Source organism: Ailuropoda melanoleuca, chromosome X (assembly GCF_002007445.2).
Source record: "Ailuropoda melanoleuca isolate Jingjing chromosome X, ASM200744v2, whole genome shotgun sequence".
NCBI classification, from domain to species: Eukaryota; Metazoa; Chordata; class Mammalia; order Carnivora; family Ursidae; genus Ailuropoda; species Ailuropoda melanoleuca.
In genome coordinates, this window is record NC_048238.1 from 81,040,591 (window position 1) to 81,064,039 (window position 23,449).

Consider the following 23,449-nt stretch of genomic DNA (forward strand, 5'->3'; position numbering starts at 1 on the left):
CGTTCTGTTTTAGTAATGGCACATGTTCCTTCCTTGTGCTGCTGTCAAGACCTCAAATGCCATTCTATTTTGTAAAACTGCTTTATGCATTTGAATTATTTCAGTGTTAAACAAGGTAATGCTGTTTTGAGAGTCATTTAAGGCCTTAATTGTGTAGCAGGTGTTGTCGGCCGTCAATATAGACTCTGTTTTGTACAAGAGGCACTTTTATGGAAACAAAAGAAAAATATAGGTTACTGTTTGGACCAAACTACAAACTCCGTGTCTGGGTCTCGAGTCCCACCGGTGAGAAGATTTTTAGATGTCAGGCCTGAAACCGCCTCAGATGGGGTGGGAACAGGCAGCAGGAATCAGATGGGTTTTTCTGGTTTGTAATTCAAATGTCTCTCTCTGGTGATCCTTTTGAATAGCCCATAGAGCAACAGGCACAAAGACCATCTATAGATGAGTGTGTTTGGTTTTTGTTTTTAAGCTTTTATTTGAGGAAGAGAGAGAATGAGTGGGGTGAGGGGCAGAGGGAGAAGCAGGGTCCTGCTGAGCAGGGAGCCCAACTCCGGACTCCGTCCCAGGACCCTGAGATCATGACCTGAGCTGAAGGCAGATGCTTCACCGACTGAGCCACCCAGGCGCCCCTGTACATGAGTTTTGTAACAATTTGTCTGAAGTTTACCTCAAGCTGTCTGGCATCAGTTTTCCAGGCTTTAGGAAAAGGAGCAGTTTTCGTTTTTAATGACTTTAAGTCAAGACAGTGGAAGAAGACTGGAAACCTGAGTTTGGAGAGCCATGGGTGATGGGGTTTTGGAATATAGGTGAGGTTCAGTGGGAGTGTAGTCCGGAGCCAATGACCAAGAAAGAATTCTTGAGGCTTCTTTGGTGCAAAAATGGTGGCTTATTAAGCACGGGGACAGGACCAGTGGGCAGAAAGAGCTGCTGCCCAGGTTGTGAGGGGTGGCTGATTATATACTATGGGGTTGGGGGAGGTAAGGAAAAAGGGAGGTTGAGAAAGTACTTTCATATGTTAAAGAAGACTCACAGGATACCAGAGGCCTTGCCATTGTCAAGTTAAGGTGGTTTTTCCCTCTAGCAAGATATTAGCATTGAGATGCTTCTCAGAAGAATGTCACACATGTCCCACCCAGGAGTGGCGGGCGGGGCGGGGCACAGGGTGTCAGCTTCTGCTTTGTCTGCAGCCCGCCTTCTGCTCCCTCTTCACATACACACTTGAAGATTGTTTTGGTTCTACGAAAAATACTGTTGGTGTTTTGATAGAGATGGCATCAGATGTGTAGATTGCTTTGGGTGGTATAGACATTTCCACAATATTTGTTCTTCCAGTCCATGAGCATGGAATGTCTTTCCATTTCTTTGTGTCATCTTCAATTTCTTTCATCAGTGTTTTGTAGTTCTCAGAGTACAGATCTTTCACCTCTTTGCTTAGGTTTATTCCTAGGTATCTTAGTGTTTTTGGTGCAGTTGTAAATGGGATTATTTTCTAAATTATCTTTCTGCTGCTTCATTATTGGTGTACAAGAATACAAGAGATTACTGTACACTCATTTTGCATTCTGTGACTTTCATGATATGAATTCATATCTCAGTTTTAACACTTATTTTGTGGTGTCTTTCGGGTTTTCTATATAGAGTATCAGGAAGGTTTTGCTTCTTCCTTGCCAATTTGGATGCCTTTTATTTCTTTTTGTTGTCTGATTGCTGTGGCTAGGACTTCCAGCACGATCTTGAATACAAATGGGGAGAGAGGACATCCTTGTCTTTTTCCTGACCTTGAGGGAAAAGGTATCATTTTTTCCCCGTTAAAGATGATGTTATCTGTGGGTTTTTCATATATGGCCTTTATTATGTTGTGGTATGTTCCTGCTAAACCTATTTTGTTAAGGGTTTTTATCATGAATGGATATTGTACTTTGTTAAATGCTCTTTCTGCATCTATTGAAATGATCGTTATTATCCTTTCTCTTGTTGATGTGATGTACCACACTGATTTGCAAATACTGAAATATTCTTGCAACACAGGCATGAATCTCACTTGATTGTGGTGAATGATTTTTTTAATGTATTGTTGGATTTGGTTTGCTAGTGTTTTGTTGAGTTTTGCATCTATATTCATCAGGGATATTGGCCTGTAGTTCTCTTTTTTTAGTGGTGTCTTTATCTGGTTTTGGTATCAGGGTAACGCTGTCCTCATAGAATGAATTTGGAAGTTTCCCTTCTATTTCTCTGAATAACTTGAGAAAAATAGTAATATCTGTTCTTGGTAGAATTCACCTGTGAAGCCATCTGGCCCTGGGCTTTTGTTTGTTGGGAGTTTTTTGATTACTGATTCAATTTATTTTCTGGTTATTGGTCTGTTCAAATTTTCTATTTCTTCCTGTTTCCGTTTTGGTAGTTTATAGGTTTCTAGAAATGTATCCATTCCATCCAGGTTGTCCAATTTGTTGGCGTACAATTTTTCATTATATTCTCTTATCATTGTTTGTATCTCTGTAGTGTTGGTTCTTATTTCTCCTCTCTTGTTTGTGATTTTATTTATTTGAGGCCTTTCTCTTGTTTTCTTGATAAGTCTGGCCAGAGGGTTATCAATCTTACTGATTTTTTTGCAAAGAACCTGCTCCTGGTTTCATTGATCTGTTCTATTGGGGTTTTTTAAATTTCTATATTATTCATTTCTGCTCCAGTCTTTATTATTTCTATTCTTGTGCTGGTTTTAGGTTTTGTTTGTTGCTCTCTTCCTAACACCTTTGGATGTTAGCTTAGGTTGTTTATTTGAGATTTTTCTTGCTTTTTGAGGTAGGCCTGTGTTGTTACATACTTCCCTCATAGAACTCCTTTTGCTGCATCTTAAAGGTTTTGGATGTCGTGTTTTCATTTTCATTTTTTTCCATGTAGATTTTTATGTCTTCTTTTATTTCCTGGTTGACCCGTTCGTTGTTTAGTAGCATGTTCTTTATCAACCACGTATTTCTGGTCTTTTCAGATTTTGTCTTGTGGTTGATTTCTAGTTTCATAGCGTTGTGGTCAGAAAAGATGGATGGTATGACTTTGACCTTTTTTAATTTGTTGAGACTTGTTTTGTGGCCTAACATGTGATCTAGTCTAGAGAATGTTCCCTGTGTCCTTGAGAAGAATGTGTATTCTGCTGTTTCAGGATGGAATGTTCTGAATATATCGGGTAAATCCATCTGGTTCAGTGTGTCATTCAAAGCCATTGTTTCCTTGTTGATTTTTTGTTTGGATGATCTGTCCATTTATGTAAGTGGGGTGCTAAAGTCCTCTACTGTTATTGTATTATTACTGATTAGTTCATTTATGTTTGTTATTACTGTTTTATGTATTTGGCTGCTCCCATTTTGGGTGCAGAAATATTTACAATTGTTATGTCTTCTTATTGGATTGTTCCCTTTAATATTATATTGTGTCCTTGTTTGTCTCTTGTAACGGTCTTTGTTTTAAAGTCTAGTGTTTCCAGTATAAGTATTGCTACTCTGGCTTTCTTTTGACATCCATTCACATGATAGAGGATTCTCCATCCCCTCACTTTCAATCTGCAGGTGTCTTTAGGTCTAAAATGAGTCTCCTCTAGGCAGCATATAGATGGGTCTTGTTTTTTTTTATCCATTCCGTCACCCTGTGTCTTTTGTTTGGAGCATTTAGTCCATTTACATTCAAAGTAATTATTGATGGATATGTATTTATTGTCATGTTATTATTCATTTTGAAGATTTTCTCTGATCCTTTCTGGTTTTCTCTCATGGTTTGCTGGTTCTCTTTACTGATATATTTGGATTTCCTTCTCCTTATTCTTTTCAAATCTGTTACAGGTTTTTGACATATGGTTGCCATTAGGTCTGTATGTGAACTTTTCTGCATACAGCAGTCTGTGTTAAGTTGATGGTGGTTTAAGTTTGAACCCATTCTTTACTCATCTCCTCCCCATGTTTTAGGTATATGCTGTCATATTTTACATCCTTTTATTTTGTGAGTTCTTTGACTTTTTACAGAAATATTCACTTTTACTGCTTTTGTGTTTCCTACCTTCATACTGTCTCTTTTGTTCTCTCCTTTCCACTCAGAGAGTCCCTTCTACTATTTCTTGCAGGGCTGCATTAGTGGTCATGAACTCCTTTAGGTTTTGGTTGTCTGGGAAACTGTTTATCTGTACTTTTATTCTGAGTGATGATAGCCTTGCTGGATAGAGGATTCTTGGCTGCAGATGTTTCCCATTCAGCACTTCCAATGTTTATAATGTCACTGTCTTCTTGTTGGGGAAGTTTCTGCTAAAAAATAAAAAATCTCCTGCTAGCCTTATGGGTTTTCCCTTGTAAGTTACTGTCTTCTTTTGGCTTTCTGCTTTCAAATCTTTTATAATTCTTTTTTTCTCTCTCTTTTTTTAAAAGATTTTATTTATTTATTTGAGAGAGAGAGAGAGCACAAGCTGGAGGAAAGGCAGAGGGAGAGGGAGAAGCAGACTCTTCTCTGAGCAGGGAGCCTGACACGGGGCTCAATCCCAGGACCCTGGGATCATAAACTGAGCTGAAGGCAGACTCTTAACCATCTGAGCCACCCAGGCGCCTCTTTTTTCTCTCCTTTGTTCAGGTCAATGACTTTCCATTACTCTGTCTTCTAGGTCATTAATTCATTGCTCTGCTTCTTCTAGCCTGTTGTTCATTCCATTAAGTGTGTTCCTCATTTCATTTATTGAGCCCTGTATCTCTCCTGTTATTCCTTATCTCTGTGTTAAGGGTTTCGCTCATGTCTTCTACTCTTCTCAAGTCCAGTGAGTATACTTATGATCATTGCTTTACATATTCCATCAAGCATGTTACTTCTATCTCTTTCACTTATATCTCTGACTGTGGCCTTATTCTGTTCCTTTGTTTGGGATAAATTTCTGTCTTCTAATTTTGTTTAAGTCTCTGTACCTGTTTCTGTGTGTTAGGAAATTTAACTACATCTCCTAGAGTAATGGTCTTATGAAGAATTCCTCTAGTGCCCTGCCATGTAGTGTCTGCTATTCCCCAGAGCCTGGTGCTCCTGGGATTGTCTCCAATGTGTGCTGTGTGTGCTCTCCTCTTTTGTTCTGGCTCTCCTCTTTATCCTTCAGGACAGTTGTCAGCAGAGGCTCTCTTTGCCTGTTGTGGGCAGTGTTTGGTCCCTGGCCTGAATGTGGTACATTTTAACTAGGTGTGCTCTGGTCTGTTTGTGAAATGAGACCTGTCTCCACTGCCACTAGAACCGAGGTTTAGCAAAACTCCCAGGTTGGGAGCAGGGGTTTGGTCTGGTCTTCTGGGTGAGGGGCATGCAGCACTGGGACTAAAGCAAGAGAGACTGGGAAGGGCAGTTCCACCAGAGTGCAGGGGGTGGGGGCGGGGGGCTTGGTGTAAGCAAGTTAGGTAGTGAGTGTGGACTCTGTGCTGGTTCCCACAGGTGGCCCTGTGCTTGTGCTGGGGAGTTGGGGAGGGAAATGGTGCTGGTAAGTTCCTTTGTTCTCAGAGCGGTCTATGAATGTTGCCTCTCTGGGATATGCTGCAAAATGAGCAAATAACCTCTCCAGTGGGTGCTCTAGCACTCTTAAGATCCCCATTTCCATGCTGTATGTCCACAGGTTGTTTGCCTACCTTCTCTCTAAAAGTAGTGCAGTACCCTCTGGACTCTATCCCACCCAAGCTTGCTGACCTTTAAAACCAGGCTTGGTGCTCCTGAGTGGCTCAGATGATTAAACTTCTGCCTTAGGTTCAGGTCATGATCCCAGGTCCCGGGATTAAGCCCCACATCAGGCTCCCTGATCAGCAGGGAGTCTGCTTCTCTCTCACCCTCTGCCCCTCCCCCCACTCAGGCTCTCTCTTTCTCTAGCTTGTTCTCTCTCAAATAAAAATCTTAAAAAAAAAAAAAAAAAACCAAACCCAGGCTTTAAGCCCCACTGGTTGCTAGAAGTCATAAAATTTGGCCCCACTTGCTTTCCAAGCCAGTTGCTACAGGGGTTCATTTTCCCCATGCTCCCCTGTATGTTAGTCTATCGCTCATCCTCTGTGAACACGGCTCTCTCCACCACCACAGGCCATGATCCGTTCCTCTCATAAACCGTGCCCCCACACTTCTACCTTCTTCCATTTGGCCTCTTTACCTTGAGTTGTGAAGTTTGTTCTCAGTCTTCAGGTCAGTTTCTGGGGTATTGAGGCAAATGGCAAATTTCATACAGTGCTGGGGAGATTGTTCATTGTGACCAAATATTTAAAGTACATTTTGGCAAACTCATGTTTTTTTGTTGTTTGTTTTTATTATGTCCAATTAGCCAGCATATAGTCCATCATTATTTTCTGATGCAGTATTCAACAATTCATTAGTTGCATATCACACCCAGTGCTCATCACAGCACATGCCCTCCTTAATACCCGTCACCCTGTTACCCCAACCCCCCACCCTCCTCCCTTCTGTAACCCTCAGTTTGTTTCCCAGAGTCTAGAGTCTCTCATGGTTTGTCTCCCTCTCTGATTTCTTCCCATTCAGGGGAGGTGGGTGGGGCAATGGGTGAAATAGGTGACAGGGATCAAGAGTACACTCATCTTGTAATATACGGAATTGGTGAATCACTACACTGTGCACCTGAAACGAATATAACACTGTATGTTAACTATACTGAAATTAACATTAAAATTAAAAAGCATAGTATCTTATCCTGGATTATCTGAATGGGCTCTAAATTCAATCCCATGTATCTTCATAAGAGAGGGAGGAGGAGTTTACAGACAGACACAGAGGAGATGGCCATGTGAACATGGAGCAGAGAGAAATGCAGCCACCAGCCAAGGAATGCTAACAGCCCCCAGAAACTAGAAGAGGCAAGGAAGAGACTGTCTTCCAGAGCCTCCAGAGGGAGTGTGGTCCTTGCTAACACCTCGATATGGGACTTCTGGCCTTTAGAATTGACAGAAAAGATTTTGTTTTTAGAAGCCATCCAATTGGTAGGCATGTATTATGGCAACCTTAGGAAATGAATATGTTTATCCTTATACCACTTTATTGATTCTCCTTTCCTTTCTATATGAATTTTATATCTCCGTGGAGTTAACGCTATGGAGTTTCCAGTTGAGATACTGTCTGAGAGAGAAACATAAGACGATGAACTCATGAGGGAAATCAAGAGTCAGCAGTCTTCTCTAACATTCCATAATACCCACAGGTATGCAGTTTTCATCCATTAATGACCACTGATGGCCAGAAGATGCTCAAAAACATTCTGCAGTCAAGGTTTTCCCTTTCAGTTGATTCTTACAGTGGAGAATCAAGTCCTGCACTTCAAGAATAAATACACGGAATTCAGGGTGATACGTTTATTTCTGCTTTATTCCGTAAGACACAGCAAGTGGTGATTTTGGAGGAGGTCCTCCCACGAAGGTGATGGTGGTGATGGTTAACCACTTATTCTAGGTAAAGAAGTTGGAGAAGGAGAGCCAACTCCTCCGGGCAGAGATGGCGCGGGTAGAGGTGGTGGTGGGTATGGCCCTCCATCAGCCTGTGAATGCGATGGAAGAGGTTCTGAAATTTAAGGGCAACCTGAGGGTCCATGCTCCTGTAACATAAAGAATCCAATGTTTAAATGCTGGCAATAAAATAGGTAGCAAATAAGTCATAACAGTAGACATCGGTGTTTTCTTATACATTCAAGGCAATAAAAGCATTTTATCATGCTTTTTGGTATTTATCACCATTCGAGGACTTAACAGTATGTGCAAAAGACTTCTATGGATATTTGATCAGCGTTTAAATCTCTACATAGTGACTGCTTCTGCTAACACTAATGCTAGAAGAGTTGGCCCCCTCATCAGAAGCTCTGTAAAACGGTATTCCCAAATAATGCAAAATCAGATTTCATGATGAACAAATACAAAGAAGAATTAATCTCCACAGCTTGGGCCTTTTAGACTAGTTGGTTCAAATATGGATAATTAATATAAGGTGTCAAAACAGGGATGATTCCTGTAAGGTCATGGTTTGTTCCCCTTGGGAGTCAATTAGCTTTAAACAGAGTCTGTCTCAGGATACCTGGCTGGCTTGGTTGGTTAGGTGTTTGCCTTCAGCTCAGGTCATGATCCCGGGGTCCTGGGATCAAGTCCCACATCGGGCTTCTTGCTCGGCAGGGAGCCTGCTTCTCCCTCTGCCTGCACTCCCCCTGCTTGTGCTTGCTTGTGCTTGCTCTCTCTCAGAAATAAATAAATAAAAATCTTTAAAAACCAAAAACAAAAAACAGAGTCTGTCTCACAGTGCCAATGACCTAGCTGTCTTCAAATAATGTAAGTAATAGCCATTTGCATAGTAATATGCTTATCAGAGTTTTTACATCTATTATCCCTTTTGATCTTCATTATAACCTTGTAACCTAGGGTAAGTTTCATCTCACTTCCTGTGGATGCAGAAACTGAGACTTCCGAGATTTAAATGACTGAACAAAGTTTACGCAGTTAGTGCAAAACATGATTAGGACTTGAATGCAGTTCTTCACACACCTAATTCATTTCCCTTTTTTTTTTTTATGATTTATGTATTTATTTGAGGGGGCAGCAGAGGGAAAGAATCTCAAGCAGACTCCCCACTAAGCATGGAGCCCCATGCGAGACTTGATCTCACCACCCATGAGATCACGAACTGAGCTGAAACCAAGAGCTGGACGCTTAACCGACTGAGCTCCCCAGGCACCCCTCGGCCCCCTTTCTACTACAGCAGGCTACCTCCTCATGAATGCCTGTCATTTGTCCTGAGCTGAGGACAAAGCCTTGGGGGTCAAAAAAGAGTAACTGACATCTGAGAGATGTGAAAAGGGAAGGAGGATAGGAAAACTAAATGTAGTGGAAAATTATAAGATATTATAGTGAAACAGAACGAAGCCGGGAAAAGCCCACTAGATTGGGTTGTTCGGAGTTCACCGGCAACTTTTGACATGTTTCTAGTAGAATGGTAAAAAAAGAGACAAATTTAAAGAACAAAAACCTAGTGAGCATCTCCTCTGTTAAGAGGCAATCTTCGCTTTCTGCGTATTCCCTCCAAACATAAGCTGTCTTGAGGACTGTTCTCAGCCAGTTGAGGAGTTCAGACACTTAGAACGATGTTAAGTATACATGGATGTTTTTATCAAAGTGGATAGATCAAGTTCATAGGTTATTAGATGATGGTTGAGAGGTCTACAGAGGGCTTTGGGTAATCATTAAATTGAGGATTTTCTTTTTGAAAGGAATTACTGTGGACCCAGTTATTCACATCGTCATGAAAATTTCCTCCCCAAAACAGTTTTGCTTGCGTAATATATTCTGTCACAAAACATTCAGTGCGGTTTAAGAAACTGATGCCTGTCTCTTCCACATATGAACATGGTTTACTGTCTTAGAAAATCAAACCTGTAGAGTTATGTAAACGAAAATGTTAGTTCACCATATGTAGACACAAATGTTAATTCGCCAGAAAGTCTGTTTCTGGTCATATGTTCCTTTGATCTAACAAAATAATTTCCTGCCATAGAACTCACGGTGACGTGACACAGTATGATCTAGTTTTATTACCTGGGTTCACTGTTGCCAAGATTCTGTTCCAGGCTCTTTGATCTTTTTTTTCTTTTTTTGCATCTTGGCTTAAACTTCGGTCCGGGCTCTGAATTCTTCATTTACCTGCAAAGATCACCAGCATAAATGTACACTTAATAATGTAGTTTCAAACAATATCATGTATGAAATATAGCATTGCATTTCAGACCCTCAGTCATGATTATTTTCACGGCAATTAAGGCCCCATGTGGGGGTGCGGCTAGCGCTGCTGGTGGTAGTGTCTCCAAGCAAAGGCAAACTAACTCATTTTCACTTCTCGAAAAGAAAAGGAGTTTTGCGTGATTTATCCTGGACATCTTAACTGTTTTAATTGTTTTAGCCATCCCTACCTGAGCCCTGGAAAATGTCCCACAGTGGCTGATCCAAGACTTTTCTAGTCTATTTAAATTTCAAACCCACCCAAGAGCCTTTGTGGACAGTAAATGAACTTCCCAGAAGATGGAGGACCCCCAATGTGAGATCGTTCAACTTGACTATTATCCATGTTAAGATTTCTCTGAATCCATTTCCCTTCCTGAAGTTACCTTCTCCACATTGTTTGGGGTTTTTAAAATTTTTTTCCTAAGCTTGGTGCCTATACAAGCAGACTGTCCACAATTTCCTTTTTTATGTAAATGGTTTGTTTGTACATTTTCAGAAAGGCACTGAATCTTTCTGCTTGTAATTTAAATTGGCTAAACAATCCGTAACCACACATAAAATCGGAATCACACAGACCTGAAATATGTGAACTGGAAGGGGCCTTTTTAGAGTTCACTAATCTTATCCTCTCCTGTTAATGATGAAGAAACAAAAATCTGAGGAGTGTAAGTGACTTACTTGAAGCCACAGCCAATTATTAACAAAGCTGAGACTTCTTAGGACTTCTTCTAATTACTTTATCTTGCCACTTTAAATGACTCAGAACAAGAGAAGCCATGCAGGGCGCCACTGGAATAACATAGATACTTCCATTTTAACTTTAAATGTTGGTGATGAGAATAGATCATCAAACACTGACATTTCTTTTTTCTAAAAATTATTTTTCAGTGGTCTTTTTCTTAAAATATATGTTTTTAAAAGCTGTGACAGGGGTGTCTGGCCGAGTTGGTGGAGCGTGTGATTCTTGGTCTCGGGGGTGTGAGTTTGAGCCCCACTTTGGATGTAGAGATGACTTAAAAATAAAATCTTACAAAAAAGCTATGACAGATAGATAAATCATCATTTGCTTCTTTCTGGTGGTATCTGGCAACAATGCCAGGCCCAAATTAAGTTGATTCTAAGATTCTCAAAGGGTATTTTGTGGGTTTTTTATTGTTTTTTTTTTTTAAGATTTTATTTATTTATTTGACAGAGAGAGAGACAGCCAGTGAGAGAGGGAACACAAGCAGGGGGAGTGGGAGAGGAAGAAGCAGGCTCCCAGAGGATGAGCCTGACGTGGGGCTCTATCCCCAAACTCCGAAATCCCAGGACCGTGGGATCACTCCCTGAGCCAAAGGCAGACGCTTAATGACTGAGCGACCCAGGCGCCCCTGAGGGTATTTTGAATGTGCTCCTTGAAACAACATTTGATGTTGTTCTAATAAAAAAAAGTTCTAATAAAAAAATCCAATTTCTTTCACCAATAAAACTGACAAACGTTTTATACTCAAGCTCTTAGAATTTATTCTACCAGTAGAAAAGCAAAGGAATCTTGAAGTAACTCCAATGATACTCTAATTCCTGTTGATAGAAAACTTGATTACCTCCAAGATAAGCCAAACTCTCAAAAGAGAGACCATATAAGCCCTTTAGGTTGCTCTCAGAGGCTGAAAACTAGAGACCTTTTACACTTGTGCTCCTTTCTTACAGCAACAAGAGAGAAATACTATACTGAAGTTTCATAGGATCTAGGAGAAAAAGAAATGAAACTTTTGATAGAACCTAATCGTAGTTATGCTTTCACGAGAGAAGCAAAAGAAATCTAGATTTAGATAACATTAACATAGTAATCAATCTGGCATTTGTTCAACGACATTTATATAAGTCATTCACACGGCAAGAAAAGGCAAACTCAAATTCCAGCAAGTCTACATGAAGTAGCACTATCATTTAAAATTTTTTAAAGATTTTATTTATTTATTTATTTATTTATTTATTTATTTATTTATTTATTTATTGAGAGTGCGAGCAGGAGGAGGGGCAGAGAGAGAATCTCAAGCATGGAGCCAGACGCAGAGCTTGATCTCAGGACGCCAAGATCATGACCTGAGCCAAAATCAAGGGTCGGTTGCTTAACAGACTGAGCCACCTGAGGCCCTAATATTTTTTAATTAAATACTTCAAGGAAAGCAAGTAAGGCCACTCGAAGCAGAGAAAGGAGGAGAGATATACCATTTTGTTGCCATGAAGAAGAGTGACACTAGAGACCATGGCAGACAGAACTAGGTTACTAGCTTGTAATTCTACAAAGAATCACCTGTGGAAAGGAAGTGAAACCTGAGGGAATGCTATGCAGTTTAGCCACAACAGCAGGGCACATGCAACACGCGTAGCCGACACCCCTGGAGCGCCTAGTTCTGGTGAACAAGGGCCATTGTGCCCCAGGGCGCTACAGGACCGCTGCTTCACAAGGCCATTACTTTCAAGATCAGGAAATGTAGCTGATTTTCCTGATACATAGAAAAAGACAAAATGAGGAGACAGAGGAATATGTCCCAAATGAAAGAACAGGACAAAATCACGGCAAACACACTAAATGAAATGGAATGAGAAATTTGGATAAGTAAGTGGTGATGGGAGTTCATTACCATTAAGTCTTCTGTGCAAGAAATGCTAAAGGAAATCCTTTAGGATGAAATAAAAGGATTCTAGACTGTAACTCAAACCCATATGAAGATCTAAAGTTCTCCCATAAGGCTTTTCAGAAACCCCCAAATCCTGGAAACAATTCGAATGTCCAGCAACAGATGAAGAGATAAACAAAATATATCCATACAATGAAATACTCAACAATAAAAATGAATGAATCATTGATGAAGATATACCATGGATGAATCCTGAAAGCATTGTGTTATGTAAAAGGAGCCAGAAACAAAAAGATTATTGCTCTATGATTCCATGTATATGACTTAAAAAAAAGAATTATATGGACAGAAATTAGATCAGTAGTTGCCAAGGGCTGGAAGTAGAATGAGATCACAGACTACAAAGGAACCTGAGAAGACTTTCTGGAGTCATAGAAATATTCCGTATCTTGATTGTGATAGTGGGCACATGACTAAATACCTTTGTCAAAACTTGTACAGTTTTGTACATTTTGAAAGGGAATTTTACAATAGGTAAATTATACCTCAATAGAAATGAAGATATAGGAAATGAAAGTTCACACAGAGACCCACACACATAGGTACCTGGCTTTATTTATAATGGTCAAAAGCTGGAAACACTCCAAATGCCCATGAACAGATGAATGGACATACTATGGTGTATCTATACAGTGGAACACCACTCAGCAACAAAAGGAATGAACCATTGACACAAAGAGCATGGATGAATCTCACAACTATTCTGAGTTCAAAAGGCGAGGAAAAAAGAGTACATACTCTATAATTTCATGTATATAAAACTCCGGAAAATTTAAAATTTTGTATTGTGATATACAGCAGATCAATGACTTTCAGGGGATGGTAGGGACAGGGATGTGTAAGGGAGGGATGACGGAAGGGGAAAAGGTAATTTCAGAGGATAGTGAATGTGTTCCTTATGTTGATTTGGTGACATTATCGCAGATGTGCATATACATAAAAATTTATTAAATTTTATTTAATTTGTTTATAATTTCTAATTATAAAGCTATGTATAAATCGCTTCATATTTTGTGGTTGGTAAGATTGTATCATATATTTCTTTAAGCACTTGCCAGATGACAAATGTTTTCCTTGTTTACAGTGCTTCACTATCATGCTACCAAAAAAATCCATATCTGTTGTTATGTTTTAAATCCACAAATGTTAAGCACTGTATAACCAAAACAAAATCTCAAAGTGTCACAAAAGAGAAAGGAATATATGTAATGTAATTAAATTATTAAGTAAAACAACTATATCAAATATTTAGTAAGCCCTACCTTTTTGAAAATGTCCACTGCTGTGGTTGGTCGCCTTCCTTAACTTTTGTCTCATCTGTGGTTGGTCGCCTTCCTTAACTTTTGTCTCATCCACAAAGAATCTATTAAGGTTAAACACAAGCGATTAGAAATTATTGTATTGGATCCCTCAGGCAAAAGGTGACTGCCAGTCTATGCTTCTATTCAGACTGTCATTTTCATGTCAATTGCCATTAAAGAGAAATTGACCTGGACCACACATAAGGCATAAGCTACCACATACTGTTTCCTTAGCTGACTTAACTGAGATTCAAGACTAGGCTTCTTGAGGACCATAACCAAGAATCCATGAACATCTTTTGACCACATTCTCACCATTTTTAGGGAATTCCAAATATTTTTAATTTTAATGATTATAAAATTCTATAAAATTTTGTTCATAATTTCTTATAGTTGGAACTGTGCCAAAGACTCCATATTTACAATCAGCAAGTCTCAAAATACCCTTAAACCAACAGCAGTGATAGGACATACAATAACACTCATTGATTCAGGATTCCTATGACAGATTTGACTTAAATAGCTTTTGATCTAGGGAAGAAAGTATCAAATACATAAGAAAAGAAATTTCTCAGGTACATTCAAATAACCAGGTGCATGTTTTAAAAATATATATGTAATTGCCTTAATGATAAATTATCCCTAGTTAAGCAGGAAATAATTATCTAAATAACCTCTTCGGAGCAACGATGTAGTTCTCATCACTGTATGTTCCACAGGATTATGAAACATGATGTAATGGATGTGTTCATTATTTTGATTGTGGTGGTCATTTCTCAGGGGTAACATATATCAATTTCATAAATTGTACACTTTTTTTTAAGATTATTTACTTATTTGAGAGAGAGTCCATAAGTGGGGACAGGGGCAGAGGGAGGCATAGGGAGAAGCAGACTCCCCACTGAGCAGGGAGACTGAGCTCAGAATTCGATCTCAGGACCCCGGGATCATGACCTGAGACGAAGGCAGACGCTTCACCAACTGCACCACGCAGGCGCCTCAAATCGTACACTTGAAATGGGGCAGTTTGTGTTCTGTCAATTATACTTGTATTAATGAAACATTTTTTTAAGTTTTTTTTTTTTAAGCAACCCCAAAAGTTGTGCGTTTGGGGCAAAGCAACCAAGGAAAAACGTGGTTAAGACTGCTCTGATCCAGTGTTTTGCTGGTCATGCTTGGGAATTATTTTTATGCTAATTCCAATGGGAATTCATTTGAGAGTTTCAGGCAAGGGGCCTATATGATTTGAGTGATGGACGCCACTAGAATTACAAATGAGTGAAAGTGGAAGCCACATGGAGCTCCCTAAGTCCATGTGCTCTTTAGAGTGATGTCAGGGGCTCCTGGGAGCGAATCCTTCATGGCTCCCTGCTCAGTGGGGAGTCTGCTTCTCTTTCTAACCTTGCCCTGCTTGTGATCTCTCTCGCTCCCTCTGCTCTCTCTTCCTCTGTCAAATAAATCAATAATCTTTAAAAATAATTAAAAATAAAAGAATGAGGTCAAAGTTTTCCTTAAAGTTCCTGAAATATCTACGAATTTGTGTGTGTATGCACATGTGCATTTCAATTGTTTATTGAAGTAGAATTTTTTTAAAGATTTTATTTATTTGACAGAGAGCGAGAGAGGGAACCTAGGCCAGTGTCTGCGGAACCCTGACCCACGCACCATGTCAGCAGGAGAGACTGTGCCCAGGATATGGTCCAGGGAAGGTGAAAAGCAAGTACAACTATTAGAAAACAGTCTCTGGACTCCTTCATCAAACTTGTAGAACGAGGGGCTCCTGGGTGACTTAGTGGTTAAGGGTCTGCCTTCCACTCAGGTCATGATCTCAGGGTCCTGGGATTGAGCCCCAGTGTGGGCTCCCGCCTCAGCGAGGAATCTGCTTCTCCTTCTCCCTCTGCCCCTTCCCCCTGCTTGTGCTCTCTCGCTCACTCTCTCGTTCTCTCAAATAAATAAAATCTTTAAAGAAAAACTTGTATAATGTTCTAAATCACCTATATGTGTGTTACAGTTAAAATCACAAAGGAATACATCGTCATAATAAGCTATGCATCTTTCACTATTACTCAGCCTGCCCTGTGCCTCAGATCAAAAGAACAGCAGGGAACTGGCATTCACAAGTGTAGTTTTCCTCTTACAAAGAAACCACAATCGAGTTCATGCTTGATCCTCCCCGACAGAGATTCTGATGATGAATAAATGAAACTGCTGACTAGAAGGCCCTCTCGCAGACTACACTGTGCAGGGGAAATTTCAGCATCATCCTTTAGATCCAATACAGGATGACAGAAGCTCTTTTCCTCAGCAGTCCAGGGAGACACACAGGATCACCGCAAATCTTTCCTAGTTCTAGGGTTAATGAGAGTATCAGGCTACTCGGACAGCTTTAGAAGTTCTCAAGGTACTGAAATAACACCACCTTTCTTTGTTCAATCTCGAGCACTGAAAACAGAGCTATAATATTAATTGAAGTCTAATGTACACATGATTCCTACAAAACCTCCATGGCACTAGTATACACTGGATTAAAACATCTCAGAAAGTCATGCTTGTAAGTATCGAGGGGGATAAAACACAAGATACAACTTCCATTCCACACCTGTCAGATGCATGAAATCAGCTCTGGTCGTATCACGGCCTTTTCTGGGCTTTGAGTTTGGAATTTACCAGATAGGATAATATTTCCAATCCCCCAGGCTCATGATCTCTCATGATCATCATCATGAACCATTAGAGAGACTGAGCATAAGTGCACATAGTACTAACCAGATATTAACAGAGGAAGTTCAGTGAGAGGCCTATTTTGAAAAAGGAGCCTATGTCCAGAAGGGGGTAGCACAAAATCCCAGTACCACTGAGCTGACTTACTTACTTATCAGAAGTGTGAAGTCAGCATCTGCTTGTCGTCCAAGCTTGAACTCAGGGTCCACACCACAGCAGGCGCAGCATGAACTATAGATCACACCCTTCGGATTTCTTCTAGAACTGTGACCTGAAAAGGAAAGAAAATATTTTTTATTATACTTGTTGAGGATACAAAGCAATTTCTCTAAGTAAAGATTCTGCATGAAAACGAGAGAAATACACCACTCTTTTCCTAGCCCTATAACAGAAACCCTTCCAGCCACCACACACCCTCAGGAGAAATATGCCTAGACATAAAGATGGTCTGGGCTTTATATGCTGCAAACCCATTATGATGTCATCAACTGTGACCATTTCATGACTTCACACTGTAATTTGCTGGGATTCAGTGGCCAAAGATACTGATCAGCCTTTCTGCTTACTTAAGCTACTGTCCCTGAGGTTAATGAAATAAATATCTGTTAGCCCTATATCCATGGATATAGAAATGGTCCCCACTTGTGACTTAATGATTCCAATGAGGGATGAATATCCTGGCACTAGGGGGCAAGGGACAGTTTGGATTTTGGACAGCACTGTCACTCAAGTAGCTGTGGACAGCTTATAAATCTGGACCGAGCCACTTAAGATGCTAAGCAAGGTATAACTGATACACGTGTTCAAGAAAGATCCAACTTAGATACATACTTAGTACACATGGCTAGAGCCTCAATTTATTCAAAGTGGCAAAGGTCTTGAACCGTATCTTGATTACATAAACCATCAAGGTACTTCTAGCCCTGAACCTGACCGATTACATACTGCCAAAGTACAACACGGCACCTGTTGCATCAAAACTGGGGGGAAAATGACTACCAGTCAGTGGCTAAAAGATTTAACAGACTAACAGCAGTAAGGGGTACAGGATATTCCCTCTCATTGCAGCGCTCATCCCCAGATCTCCGCAGGGCTCTCCCCCTACTTCCTTCCCGTCTTATGTCACCTTCTCAATGATGCCTTTGCTGTCCCATCTACCTGAAGGTACAAATCCCCACGGCCACCCCACGCCCTACTCCCCTCTCCTGCCTTCATGTGCTGGAAAGCTCGGATCATTATCCATCATGATATATAGATGAGTCTCATCGATCTTATTTTTTCATTCTCTCTCACTAGAAGGTGAGCCCCATGTGAGCAGGGATTTTTCCCCCCTTTTTCACAGTGTATTTCTAGCATTAAGAATGGCGTCTGGCACATGGCAGGTACTCAGCAAAAACGAGCCACCTTGGCCCTCTGCACTCATGTTCATGTCATTCCTGGTGGTGAACCTGTTAACCACATAGTGTGTGTCTTTCAGAATTTCCTTCCACGTATTTGCATTTTAATACAAGGGCCCATTAGGTACCACCTCAGTTAAGCTCTTGAATATGTCTACAATTCCGTAGTCCCCCCTTATCTGCAGGAGACATGATCCAAGACCCCCAGTGGATGACCGAAACCATGGATACTACCAAATCCTATATATGCCATGTTTTTTTCCTGGACATACATATCTATGAGAAAGTTTAATTTATAAATTAGTTACAGTAAGAGGTTAACAATAACTAATAATTAAATAGAACCATTATAACAATACACTGTAATAAAAGTTATGTGAAGGTGGTTTCTCTCAAAATATCTTATCGTACTGTACTCATTCTTCCCCTTCCTGTGATGATGTGAGATGATAAAATGCCTACATGTCGGGACAAAGTGAGAAGAATGACAGTATGGCATGGTGACGTACCATTAGGCTACTACTGACCTTCATACACAGTGTCAGAAGGAGCACCTGCTTTTGAACTACAGTTGTCTGCAGGTAACAAACTGTGGAAAAAGAAATCGTTGATAAGGGGGAACTACTGTGTTTAAAATCCCCTGAGGGCACCTGGATGGCTCAGTCAGCCGACTGGACAGTGTAACTCTTGATCTTGGAGTTGTGAGTTTGAGTCCCATGTGTGGTGTGGAGTTTACTTAAAATTTAAAAACAAATTTTAAAAAATCACCTGTATTTAGTCCTAAATGGAAATGCAACCAATTACAGTTCTGCAAATATAACCATAATCAACACTTTCCGTTTGGTATTTTACCCATATATCTCAATAATATACTCAAAATGTGCTTATTTTATCATGCTTTATTTTACTGGTTGGCATAGCTGTTTTTGTTTATATATATATTTTTAGCTCTTTAACATGGATCTTTTGGGGCACCTGGGTGGCTCAGTCGGTTGGTTAATCGTCTGCCTTCGGCTCAGGTCATGATCCCAGGGTCCTGGGATTGAGCCTCACGTGGGGCTCCCTGCTTGGCTGGAAGCCTGCTTCTCCCTCTCCCTCTGCCCCACCTCCCCTGCCCCTGCCCATGCTCTTTCTCTCTCAAATAAATAAATAAAATCTTAAAAAAACATGGATCATTTCAAACAAAGCAGATATAACAATATAACAAATACTCTATGTACCAACCAGCTTCAACAAGGACCAATATTTGGCCAATTATGTTTTATTTATTTAATGTTTTAAACAATTCTTTTTTTTTAAATTATTTCTTTTTTTTTTTTTTTTTTTTAAGATTTTATTTATTTATTTGACAGAGATAGAGACAGCCAGCGAGAGAGGGAACACAAGCAGGGGGAGTAGGAGAGGAAGAAGCAGGCTCACAGCAGAAGAGCCTGATGTGGGGCTCGATCCCATAACGCCGGGATCACGCCCTGAGCTGAAGGCAGACGCTTAACCGCTGTGCCACCCAGGCGCCCCTAAACAATTGTTTTTAATAATTTTANATTTATTTGACAGAGATAGAGACAGCCAGCGAGAGAGGGAACACAAGCAGGGGGAGTGGGAGAGGAAGAAGCAGGCTCATAGTGGAGGAGCCTGACATGGGGCTTGATCCCACAACGCCGGGATCACGCCCTGAGCCGAAGGCAGACGCTTAACCGCTGTGCCACCCAGGCGCCCCTATTTATTTAATGTTTTGCCAGCATATTTCAAAGCATATTCCAGATATCATATGTCTTTATGCATAAATTCAAGGAAGATATTTCCTCCACATACTCTACTGTACCATAAACTTTAACAAATAGGACTTTACAAAAATATAACCAATATACTGTCATTACATCTAACAAAAATTACAATTACTCCCTGATGCCACATGAAAACATCCATGTGTAATGAACCTGTTGGACCTGAATGTGTCATTTAAATTTGATTTGTTCTTACTGGGATCCAAACAAGGATCATGCAGAGCATTGGCTGAAATATGACTTAATCCTCTTTCCATTGATAAGCACCCCTGACCCCCCTTTTTTTCTTGCCATGCCTTTGATGAAAGACTACATTAATTGTGCTGTAGGATTACTGACATTACAGATTTCTCCATAGGCATCTTCATGCTGGCAATGTTCCATGAGAAACAGAATTCCCTGTAGTGACATCTATGAACTTGGTTAGATTTAGGCTCAATTACTTTAGCCAGAACATTTTATAGTCAACACTTTGTACTCCTATTACATTATATCAGAACACACATGATATCTGTTGTTCACATTTTTGGTGATGTAAACATTGATTAGTGGATTGCAGTATTCTTGCCCTGATTCACCCACATTGTACAATTTTCCATCAATCTTTTACCTAAATTTCATTGAATCGATGTTCTGGTTTACATTTTTTTTATCGATAGGCCATTGGCATAGCATGCAACTCACCACATTAAAGTGTAGCGGTCACTGTTTTTTAGAATACACCGAAAATTGTGCAGCAATCATTGTAACTTTTAGGACATTTTCATCAGCCCGAAAAGAAAGTCCATACTTATTACCAGTCATTCCCCATTCTCTTGATGGGACTGATAACCCACCCGAATGGTATAAAGATAGCCTCGAAGTGAAAACATCTGAGGTACAAGAGTGGCAGAAGCCTTGTCTGAATTCCTCTTATCTGGCTAAAGCAGAGGCTTGTTTTGCTTTGTGTTTTTCAGTTTTTTTTAAGACTTTATTCCAGAGAGAGAGGGAGAGCACAGTGGGAGAGTGAAAGGGAGAAGCAGACTCCCTGTTGAGCAGAGAGCCTGATGTGGGGCTGGATCCCAGGACCCTGAGATCATGACCGCAGCCAAAGGCAGGCACTCAACTGACTGAGCTACCCAGGTGCCCCAGCAGAGTCTTATAAGTGACAGCTGCCACAACTTCCCTCCCACCCCATTCAGGGGGTCTCTAATCAAGGAGGCCTGATCTTGCACATTAGAACATTACAGAAGATTACATAAGCAAACCTCAGAAGAACTTTCCATCCTTTGAAGTGCAACCCCCCAAGTTGATATGTAAACCTCTTTCTCAAGCTCTTTAGGGAGCCTCTTCATCTAAAAGCTCCCACATAGTAAAGAAACTCTTCTCTTGTTAATTTACTGTTAATTAATTCGCAGGCCCTGTCACTGAACTAAAATGGTAGAGGAAAACTTTTTCTCCCAACATCTCCCTCCCATTAGCCCTTGGCAACCAATAATGACTTTCTTTCTCTATAGATTTGCCTGTTCTGGACATTTCTAGTGAAAGAGATCTTACAATGTGTGTTCTTTGTTATCTATCTTTTTTCATGTATCATAATGTTTTCAAGATTCATCCATGTTTTAGCATGTATCAGTACTTCATTTCATATTATGGCTAAATACAAACCCATGGTATGGGAGCACCTCGGTGGCTCAGTCGGTTAAGTGTCTGCCTTCAGCTCAGACCCTGATCTCAGGGTCCTGGGATCCAGCCCCACATCGGGCTCCCTGCTCAGCTGGGAGTCTGCTTCTCCCTCTCCCTCTGCTCCTCCCTGTTGCTCAAGCTTTCTCTCTCCCCACCCTGAAATAAATAAATTAAAAAATCTTTTAAAAAATACATGGTATGGATATAGCACATTTTGTTTAAACATTCATCAGTTGATGGGCATTTGGGTTGTTTCCCCATTTGGTCTCTATGAAAAATGCTGCCATAAACAGCCATGTACAAGTTTTTGTTTGAATATCTGTTTTCAGTTCTCTGTTATACCTAGGAGTGGAATTGCTGATCACGTAGTCACTCTAAGTGTAACTTTTGGTGGAAGTGCTTTCCACAGCCTCTGTACAATTTTCTATTCTCGCCAGCAGTGTATGAGGGCTCCAATTTCTCCACATCCTTATCCCACTTGTTATTTTCCATTTTTTTCACTATAGCTGTCCTGGTAGGTGTGAAGTGGTATCTCCTGTGGTTTTGATTTCTCTAATAACGTTGGGAATCTTTTTCGTGTGCTTTTTGGGCATTTGCAAGGAGAGAGCAATGGATTTTGCAGCATGAGAGCCCTGAGTGTATGAATCCATCCGGTGTAACCCTGGTTCACGAGGGCAAAGCCATTTAGACCTCAGTTTCCTGGTACAATGAGTAGTTAGTAGTTACTGAATTCGTGTCTGTCCAGGGAATGGGGAAAGAAGAAAAGGTTTTGACTTGCATGTCTGCGTGAGGAAATGGCCCCTACTCCCTAAAGTGAAAGAGGAGAAACATAGGGAGGAATCCAGAGGGGCAGCTGAGACCCAGAGCCCAGGGATCCGTCAGCTAATTCCACAGGGGAGGAGGCGGCAGCTCTTCCACTTTCCACCCTACCTGGTAGGGAAGACGTGGCAGAGCATTAACCCCTCCCTCCACCCCCTGGGAGTGGAAGGCAGCAGGGTGTTGTGAGATTTCCTGTGCTGACCTGAAATGCAAACAGGCAGCTGCCTGGCCAGGACAAAGCCCTTCAGGGTCCTCTTTGTCTTCCTTCCTACCCGCCCTAGAAATTCCCACTGCTTTCTGTCCAAACATCTAGGGCATGGGTGAGAAAAGAGGTCTGGGAGGCAGAGCCAGGCACCGAGCAGCCATGACGGGCTGGTCTTGAGGGGACAATGCAGGTGTGCGCAGAGGTGACTTCAATTTCTCCCTTGAAATATGTCTTATTCATGAAGATGCTTTTTCTTAAATAAGCAAGGATTGCAGTTGTCAATGGAAACGGGAAGAGGCAACAAAGTTTATTGTTTGGTAACCAAATAGCTGGAGGACTCATGAACCTAGGGAGCTCCTTAGACGACTGTTTTGAAAGATCTTTATTTGCATCCATCTCTGTGTCCTTAGATTACAACCTGCTGGGAGGATACACGCACCAAATTAACAGCCCTCATCCCTGAGTGGCAGCATCACCTGTTAGGTTCCTTTTCCTCGCATCATCTACACGTGTCTCCATTATGGGAGCATTCTTTCGCAAGAGCAACGTGTTCGTCTTTCAATAGTTAGGAAGAAATGAATCAAGACATCGGTCAGGCAGGACAAACTTGCCAGTTGCTGTGATTCCTTCGGACCCAGCACATCCCCATCCACCAGGGCGGTGCGGCCACAACCTGCAGCAGCCCCAGGAAAGGCCACGCGAGGAGCACCGGCTCCCCAGCAGGTCCTTGGCCAAGGGCGGGAGGGAGGTGCGGGCGGAAGGAGTGCAGACTCTCACCTGGGGAGGCAGCAATTGAAATTTTCATAACCTCAAGCAAATGAATGATGCAAACTTGTAACAACCTTTGGAAGTGTATTTATTTAAACTTCTTTTCCCCCTAAATAGTTTTGCTACTGTTGAAAGGTAAATGTCCGGCTTTATTGGACCAGCACATTCACCATTTACTTTCTTGCTGGCAGGGACCCTACAAGGGGGACAAAATTGGTTCTCCTTTACAAATGGCATTAGGCGGGTTTCCCCCCCACCCCGGACTTTCTCACGCCCGCCTCTACCAGCCCTTTCTCGTACCCGGGACCTTCTGAGGATGTCCCACCTCTCCGCTGGGCGGGGCTGGCAGTCTGGAT

The 23,449-nt window shown here is 41.1% G+C and overlaps 1 long non-coding RNA gene across 2 annotated transcripts; it reads right to left on the minus strand.

The window, feature by feature from the left end:
- Nucleotides 1–7,482: 7,482 nt before the first annotated feature.
- LOC109488417 lies at nucleotides 7,483–16,904 on the minus strand. 2 transcript variants are annotated; one of them, XR_002141390.2, is made up of 5 exons: nucleotides 16,870–16,904; nucleotides 16,607–16,726; nucleotides 13,696–13,796; nucleotides 9,567–9,671; nucleotides 7,483–7,585 (listed from the first exon to the last, which is right to left on the minus strand). It is a non-coding gene; the product is annotated as an uncharacterized LOC109488417 (long non-coding RNA). The 2 variants fall into 2 exon arrangements; XR_002141391.2 differs by having other exon boundaries at nucleotides 16,603–16,726.
- Nucleotides 16,905–23,449: the final 6,545 nt, after the last annotated feature.